This window comes from Solanum stenotomum, chromosome 2, assembly GCF_019186545.1.
Source record: "Solanum stenotomum isolate F172 chromosome 2, ASM1918654v1, whole genome shotgun sequence".
Lineage (NCBI taxonomy): Eukaryota > Viridiplantae > Streptophyta > Magnoliopsida > Solanales > Solanaceae > Solanum > Solanum stenotomum.
Window position 1 is genome coordinate 38935016 of NC_064283.1, and position 9149 is coordinate 38944164.

The window sequence follows — 9149 nt, forward strand, 5'->3', positions numbered from 1 at the left end:
TTGTAATTCCCCTTTCCTTCCAGAAGAATGTGGTGTGATGGGTCTATCTTGACATATGAAGAGTTCTGTTTGTTTATACGTTTGGTGTAAAAGGAGAATAATTTTTTCTATAGGCTGCTTAGAGTTTCATTGGTAATATCCTTTTACATTGAGAAATGATGTTTCGCTCGTATCTATGGTGTTACTTTTGCTTAAACTAGGTGGTTATTTTGTAGTGTTATACACTGTGTTGAACACTCATCAATAGTTGTTGTTGTACTGAATTTCAGGAAGTGGATCGAAACAATGTAATAATCTGTTTTATTTCTCCATTGTGTCTGTTGTATTTAGTATCAGACTTTTTGTTCTTTCTTGTATATAATGAGGATTCATAGAACTTGACTCCGACTTGTACTAAAGAATGTTAAAAGAAACTTTGTGAATTGTTCCCCTACTTTTCAGCTACAGAGATCGGTTAAAAGAGCTTACTTGATTATAGAGCAGTGTACATTGATTTCTCTAATGAATAACATATGGTAATATCTTTAAAAGCTTCAACAAGACCTTTTTTTTTGTCGAACATAGCCTCATTGTCATGTATATCCAAATCGTCAGCCAAATAAATCAAGAACCAAGTCCATGTCTCGCTGCTTTCTTACTTGACGTAGGGCTAATCTTTTGATTGAATTAAGGATACTTATAGCTCTCAATTTCAGAATCATCAGTAGAATCACAGCAATCAGAATCCGTCTCTACAACTTCCATATTTCTCTTTACTTCAACACTAAGAAGCTCTGTTTCACCCATAAATACTCTGTTTTCCCTTACCATTACTCGTCATCACATAAATCAGCCTCCAAGTAACTAAAATCAAATACAAATATTGTTGCCAGAACAAAGAAATTTAATGCTAAGAACCCTACAAAACTATTCAGAAAGTAATGCATCAAATCAGAAGTTTTACAAATTCGATTTTCAGTTATATTTTGTAAAAAAAAAACAACAATCGAGCTGATAAAAGTCTTTATCTAGGTAGTGTAAAAATGTCATAGTAAGTCTTCCTATTAATTAATTTGTTGGGATGTTGGGGTGAATAGAAAGAAATAGTTGCAGAAGATTCATATAACTACCCAACTTTATTCGGACCAAGGTATAGTTGGTTGATATGCCTACCATATTGCAAATAAGTAAAAGGTTGTGTTCCATAGTTAACATTATCAACAGTCTAAGAGTAACAGTAAAGGAGTGTGCCAAGTCAAACATGGACAAATAAAGGTATGCGCGGAGAGAGAAGTAATTAAACTGTAAAATTAATCGAGATGAAAATCCAATTAAACTAATTAAAGAATTTAATCGAAAGTATTTAACTAGCACCTAAAAACCTATTAAGATGACCAAAAAAAAAAAGAGAAGGAAAAAATCTGCTTCAGGCTTGATGATGACTGCAATAGTTCCTCACTTTTCGTAGGAAAAATGGTACCCTCTTGGAGTGCGTGAACTCTTTGTAAAAGCAATCATCTGAAATTGCAGAAAGTACTTGGCAGCATTGTGTGGATAATGAAATTTTACGCTTGAAAATGGAAGTGATCAAATTGAATGCACAACCGTTCACCTTGATGCAGGAAGTGGTTGGAGCCGGGGCCAGGCCCCAAGAGGGAGCCATATGTGATGGAGAAACAACATCATCAACGGGGGATGGGGATGGAACCGCATGAATTGGTGAAGTCGCATTATCAACTAGAGATGGAGATGGAGCCGCATGAGTAGGTGAAGCCACATGAGTTGGTGAAGCCACATTATCAACGGGAGATGGAGATGGAGACGCATGAGTTGGTGAAATCGCATTATCAACTGGAGATGGAGATGGAGATGGAGCCGCATTATCAACAGCATGACTACAAAAGTTTCTCACTTTTCCAAGGAAAAATGGTATCCTCTTTGAGTGCGTGTACTCTCTGTAAAAGCAATCATCTGAAATTGTTAAAAGTCCTTGGCAGCATTGAGTGGATAATGAAATTCTACGCTTGAAAACGGAAGTGATCAAATCTAATGCACAACCGTCCACCTTGATGCAAGAAGTGTATGGAGCCGGGGTCGTGTGTCATGGCGAAACCACATCATCAACTGGGGATGGCGCCATATGCGTTGGTGAAGCCGCATTATCAATTGGAGATGGAGTTGGTAGTGATGGTATTTTTGGGTGAGTACGCCACCACCATCGGGGCCACAATCCAATTGAAGAAGTACCAAACGATTCTGTTTTGGGTTCGGTTGCAGTGACAGTAGCAATGCCTATGCAACCCAACAACAGAAACAAACATAACAATGTGGCACTTGTCGATGACGAAGACATGTTTCAGAAGAAAGAATGAGTAATTAGATGAGATGGAAGGCACAAATATATATAGCCAAAGAATTAGAGGCGATACTTCCGAAATCCTTTAAACTTGTATGAATAATACGGAGAAAAAGGAGTTGATATAAATAGGCAAAGAATCTAGGCGGTACTTCCCAATCCCTTTATACTTCAAATATCTAATTCTATCCAAATTTGGACTTCTGTTTATGTACAAACGCCAAAAACAATTTAAGGCGATACTTAATCCTAATCCATTTATACTTCAAATATCTACTGTTGTGCCGTAATTTTTCTAACCTTTAGGAAAATCACTTTTTGAAATGATCTAAGTATAAAACAATTTGAGAAAAATACTTAGAAAAGAGTCGCCACTTAATTTTTAAAGAAATGAAGAAAACTTATAATTTTCAAAGATTTAAACAGAAAGAATCATTTAAAAATACCAAAGAAGGTTCGGGGTTCAATTTACACTTCGAGAAGGGTTTAAGCATTAAAGTGTCCACTAACATGCAGTTGACCTGCGACTTGACTAAAATATATTTTTGACTATTTTTAGGAAAATGGTTTAACATAAAAGAAAATATGATAATTTACAATATTTAGTTAGCTATGAAGAATAGTTAAATAACAAACATTTTATATTTCATTTTTTACTTTTTTTAGAGAATGAGATCCAAAATGAAACATTTGAATTAAATTACAAGTGATTAGAATATTAATATAAAACTAGATTAATTAGAATTTATTTAATTCATTTTAAACCAATTTAATAAATTAAAACATGAAAATCATTTCTTATTAATTGACTAAACCTTTTGAGAAAATGACTAAGTATTAACTTTGAAAAAATAGTTAAACAAAGAGCAATTTTTTTTTTTTTAAGAAAATGGGACCCTAATTGAAACATTTGAATTAGAGACAAGTAATTAGAATTTTAACGAAACTAAATTAATTGGTTTCTATTTGAGTCATTTTTGGTTTATGAAAAAAAAAACTGTTTTAAACTAAATAAAATTTTGTTTGACTAAAGATTATAAATGAAAATGCGAGAGTTGATAAAATGAGATTTGTTAGAAATAAAACAACACAGAGAAACAGTTTGTTTTTTTTTGGGAAATTCGATTAAGTTAATTAACAATTCTAAAGTTAGAGTTAATGATAATAAAAACAAACAATAAATAAAGACAATTAAATAAGTTAAAAGTAAAGGAGAAATGAATTTGGGCCCTTTTTGGGCCAAATTCGCTGCCACTATTGGGCTTAACCCAATTCCCCTTTTTGTATACACTTGCTGTATATCAGTGTATATCGGCGTGTGTATAGGTGTTTTTCATGTATATCTTGCTTCTAAACACCCGTTTTTCACCTCATCTTTGTATTTTCGCATTTTTTGGCCTGTGTTTGCTGTACCGAACTTGTATATCAGCGTATACAGCTGTATACAACGTGTATACAGCCCATCTTAAAACTTTCCGGGCACCTGAAATCTGAACTTCCAGCCCATGTTTTTGCATCTCATCATATTTGTGGTAATCAGGCTGACTCAAACGATGAAAAGAAATTTGAGCCTCTATGGCTCAACTCGATAATGCAAAGAAAGGCAAGTCCATCACGGACTCGGAAGGGGTTCATACAACAAACAAAAGAAACAAAATTTGCATAAGTAAGGGAAAGATGTATTTTTGACAAGCAATATATTAATACCCATATTGGTAACAATTCAAATGTGAGCTTATCAACTTTTATTTTGTACAGAAATAGCAGCAACATATGAATAGGGATGTTAATTGAACTATTCAATATTACTACAATAAGGCATAAAAAATTGAGTACTTTAGTAGGAAAGGTTACAAACACTTCGAATTAACTAACATGCTAAAACAAGTATTTATCTCCGTGTATTAGACCCCAAGGAACACCCCAATTATTTTTCAAAGTATTTTCAGCTTGAGGAACAAATACAAGGTAACTATTAGATTCAAAAATAAAATAAAATTTAGTCAATAAGCAGAGACACGCATGAATTATTAAAGCAGGAACTAAACTCTTAAAATGAATCATTTGTTGTTGTCAACTGAAAGGGAATTAAGCCAAAAATATCATGTAAACAATACTAGATAAGCAAGGTGCTAAGTTGAAGCATATCATTGTATGTTCTAGGGGGCATTTGAACAATCTCTAATGTAATATAATTTATTTTTATTTTATTTTTTACCCATTTCAATAAATTCTCTAAGCATAAATATGTTACAAAAAGATATAAATTCAATCAATTAGAGTGTTATAGACTAACAAGCATATATACATTCACAACAGTCAACAAAATGCATAAAGGAGAAGAAACTCAACTTAATACACATTTGCTAGTTGCTAGGCCTTAAATATCTAAACAACATAGTACTTATAAGGATGACTTGCAGGGATTCATTTAGACAAATATTTAGGCAAGACTTCATCTTCAAAGGAACTCATAATAAATATGACAACCAACATATAACTTAAATAAAAAAAAAAGTTCTAGGCAAATGACTCATACTAAAGATGCACAAGAAAACAAGTTGTCATTTTAGCAACAATATTCCTGCTTTGGTCATATCTGGAGAAAACAACAATCACATAGAACTAGCATTGATCAAAACAAAAAAAAACGAAATCTTTAGACGCCATAATCAAAATATTGAATTAATTTTAAACTATGCATTATACACAAACCAAGCAAACATAAAGGTCCAATTACAATATACAAATACTCTAAGCCCCGCTTGATCATATCAGCGACATAAGAAAGTAGAGAAACAAAATGTTACCTTTTTCTGAGCAGCGAGACTGAAACGACGGGTTAGAAGCGATTCCACCACCACCAATGAAGTCCGGTGGTTTCGAAAGGAAAACTTATAACTCAAAAATCAAATTTTTTTTTTCTTTTTTTACTATAGTAACCAATTTTTCATGAAGCTTTTTTCTGTTTTTTTTTTCTTTCTTTCTCCCCTTTTTTTTTTTTCTTTTTCCACGTTTAATTGAAAGGAATCGATCTTAAATAGATGAAGAAAGGGGCTGATTTGAGGGGCAAAACGGATTGAAAATTTTAATTTGAAATTCGAATTCTTTGCTTTTTCCTTTCAAGTCAACAATGGAAGGGATGGGAAATTCTGAAATTGTGGAAAAAAGGGACGCGGCTGGTGTGACGGATCTGCTTATTTACACAGATTTCTTGCCGAATTTGCTGGGATTTTCTGGTAATTCTCTGCTCGCGTGAAGAAAGAGACGTACAGGGCAGTGGGGTCGTTTTGGTACTGCTGTATGTATTGTTTGCTGGGTCTTTTGGGAATTGTTGTTATATGTATTGTATTGTTGTGGGCTTGGGTTTATAGGTATGGTTAGGCGTATTAGAAAGCTGAAAATGGAATTGAATTGGGTATTTATTTGATGAGTTGGGAATTGAAAGAATGGGCTTGGAACATTGAAGTGGGCTGCTGAAATATGGCAAGTAAATGGCCAATTTCTGATCTCAACAATGAATTAAGAATAAGGTGAGAAAGTGGCTAGCATTGCAATTACACAATAGCCAAATGAATTTAAATTGTAGCCTAATTGAATTTAATCGGCGAATTCGGCTAAAATTTAAACAAGATGAGTTAACATAAATTAATTAATGAGCTTCTTAATCTTAACGAAGTAAAAAATAATTAACTTAATTATAAACTGATTAATTCAATTACAAAACTAATTAACTCGAAATTATAACTATAACTTAAAGTAAACTAGTAAAATATTTAACTAAAATGTAAAATCTTTTGTGACGATTTTTCAAATATTTATAAGATAACGTGATTGAAAAAATATACATATTTATTATTAAAGATGATAAAATTACTTTAAAATAACTTGAAAGTATTTTGAATTTCATAAAACTCATTAATTCAAAATTATAACCATCCCTAATATTTAAAATATAAAATCTTTTTTTTTGAGACGATTTTTGAATAATCATAAAATATACTAATTATACACATAATTATGTAAAACATATATATCATCTAAGATTTATGAAAAGTGACAAACTATTTAAAAATCTTGAAAACTATATTATTATTATTATTATTATTTATTTATTTTTATTATTATTATAATTATTTTTTTAGAAAATTTATAAAACTAATAATTTTAAATCGTTTGAAATTGGAGAAGCCTGAAATGATTAATGTATATTGTGGAGGGTCAAAATTGGGTGTCAACATCTACTTCACATATATCCTCTCACTTTATCAGCTTTCGTTGTGGGCTTTGCCAGTTGGATGATTTGTCTTTGAGATCACAAAGGAGATATATATATATATATATATACATATATATATATATATGGTTTTGGAAATGATGACTCGCGTGATGATTACAGAGCTTTGTTTAATGATTATTGTGCTGATGAGTCCGACCTTTTTTTCTGACTTGAGTAATGAGATCAACATTTATAGTTTGAGGACGGATTCTTGGAAAACACTCCATGACCAGCTTTAGGGCATCTTTCTAATAAATTTTCAGGGTAAACATGTCAATGGGAAGTTTCACTGGATTGCATCAACTAATTATTAGTAATTTCAAAGTGCGCAAGATCATTTCTTTTGATGTTGCAGACGAGGCATGGGGTAGCTTGAAGCTCCCATTTGTAGAGAAGTTAGTTCTAATTTAAAAATGGGAGCGGTGGGAAGTGATCTTTCTCTGATTTATACTTTTCGTCTAGGTGATACTACTTTTGATGTTTGGATTTTGAAAGATTGTGGATTTTGGACAATCCTCAAAATCCAAACATCAGAAGTAGTATCACCTAGATTACAAGTATTAAACATCACTTTCGACAACTCCAATTTTGAAATTAAAATTGACTTCTCCACAAAATGTGAAGCTCCAAGCTTCCCCACATCTCATTTTCTACATCAAAAGAAATGATGTTGCACACATTTTGATTATGAAGACTAGTAGATGCAATCCAATAAATCTTCTCGTTGACAAATTTGCCATAAAGATTTACTAGATAGATGCACTGAAGTTGGTCATGTATTGTTGTCCACAAATCGATCCTCAAACTGTAAATGTTGACCACAGTCTTAATGTTGGATTCACTGTCATGGTAAGAATTACCACAATAATCGATAGATAGAGATTTATAATTGTCATATGAGTTGTCGTATCCAAAACCATATTTGGTATAGAAAGAAGTACCCTAAGTGGATTTATGTGATTCATTTGACTTCCTAATGATGGGTTCCATATATATGTCTCCCCTGCGTGATTGCACATGCAAATCAAGTCATTGGCAGAACCCACAACAAAAGTTGATAATGTTGGAGGATCCATGTGAATAGCAACATGTTGTTTGTTAAACAGAGGAGGGAATGAACAAAACTTGAAATTTCCATTGGTGCCTGAAAATAGAACTCTATGATGTGTGTTTAATTTGAGATATGTGTTCACAAAATGAGGGATAGAGATTAGTTGATGTCATGATTTTGAAACCAGTGTACATTTCAAGAGTGACTTGGTGGGCAGCCTTAAGAGAGTATCTGTAGGATTTCATTTGTGATTATGGAATCAATTGTTGTAGAAATTGGAGTGAAGAAATCATGCCCTGAGAAGAATTTGAGTAGAATGGCCTAAATCCAATTTCGAAAAGCAACAAATAAATTATCTCCGAGTATTTTTTGTCAAGTGAGGAAGTAGCAGAGCATGCAACGAATTGCCAAAGCAGGAGGCAATGAAGTAGGGTCAAAATACAAGGACATAATGAAGAGGAATGCAACGTCATCCATCTAGAGTTATACCAAAAAAAAAAAATAGACAGAAAAGAAGGGAAAAGAGAAGGAGAGAAAGGGAGGAAATATGGAACTGAAAAAAATATTCAACAGGATAAGGTAGGGGTTAGCACTGAAAATAAGTTTGGGGCTTTGAAGGATCATGAAGATACAGGGTAGTCGCAGGAAGAACAACAAAAAAGGGAGAGGAAGTCAATACAAAAAAGTGGGTAGACAAAATGTTTAAGGGGAAAAACAACTTGACAAGGGGGAGTAGGTCAAAGAACAAGGAGGGGAAAAAAGTAAGAAGAGAGAGAGCATTGCTAGTCTGAGTGAATTGAATTCTATAGAAACGGACAAGGTAATGGAAGGGGAAAATAGCATAAAGGGGAAGAGGAATCAGGTTCCAAATATGGGGAGAGATTGTTATCAAGTTCCAAATGGTTATCAGATCAATAACATTCCCGATTTAGAGGTGATCATATACAAATAGAAACAAAGGAGGAGAGATAGGTGATAACGTTCAAATATACTTCTTGAAAAGAAATATAAACGATCGTATGCAATATATTTACCCAACTATGAGTCGGGGTCGATCCCACAGAGAATATGGAAGAATATTGTCAATAGCAAATATTTAACTCGATAGTCGTTATATGAAAATGGGGGGGATTTAAATTGAAATAAAATAAAAACAATAAAAAGATAGCTTTGAACTAAGTATTTATTTATATTCAGATTATTAAAAGTAACTAGGAATGTGTTCTCCATAAGCTCATAACGCAGTAATCCTAATAATAGTAATCCTTTTCTAGTGTATTACATGCAAAGTGATAAGTTAGGTATCTCTAAATCCTTGGTCCGGCATCTAGAGAATTTCACCCCGCACCTTGGTCCGGCTACGTGTGTATAATTTACTAACCCTTACCTTTACCTCATATTAGACATCATAATCGATGTTTGGCTTAGTTATTACTTCGCACCAATCGACACTAGCCTATTAGATAGTATCACACTAAATCTAT

At 32.9% G+C, this 9149-nt stretch overlaps 2 pseudogenes; both read right to left on the minus strand.

The window, feature by feature from the left end:
• Positions 1-1359: 1359 nt before the first annotated feature.
• LOC125854933 (uncharacterized) lies at positions 1360-2332 on the minus strand (annotated as a pseudogene).
• Positions 2333-7059: 4727 nt separating this feature from the next.
• Positions 7060-9149, minus strand: part of LOC125855966 (F-box protein At4g22390-like) — a 6546-nt pseudogene continuing 4456 nt past the window's right edge.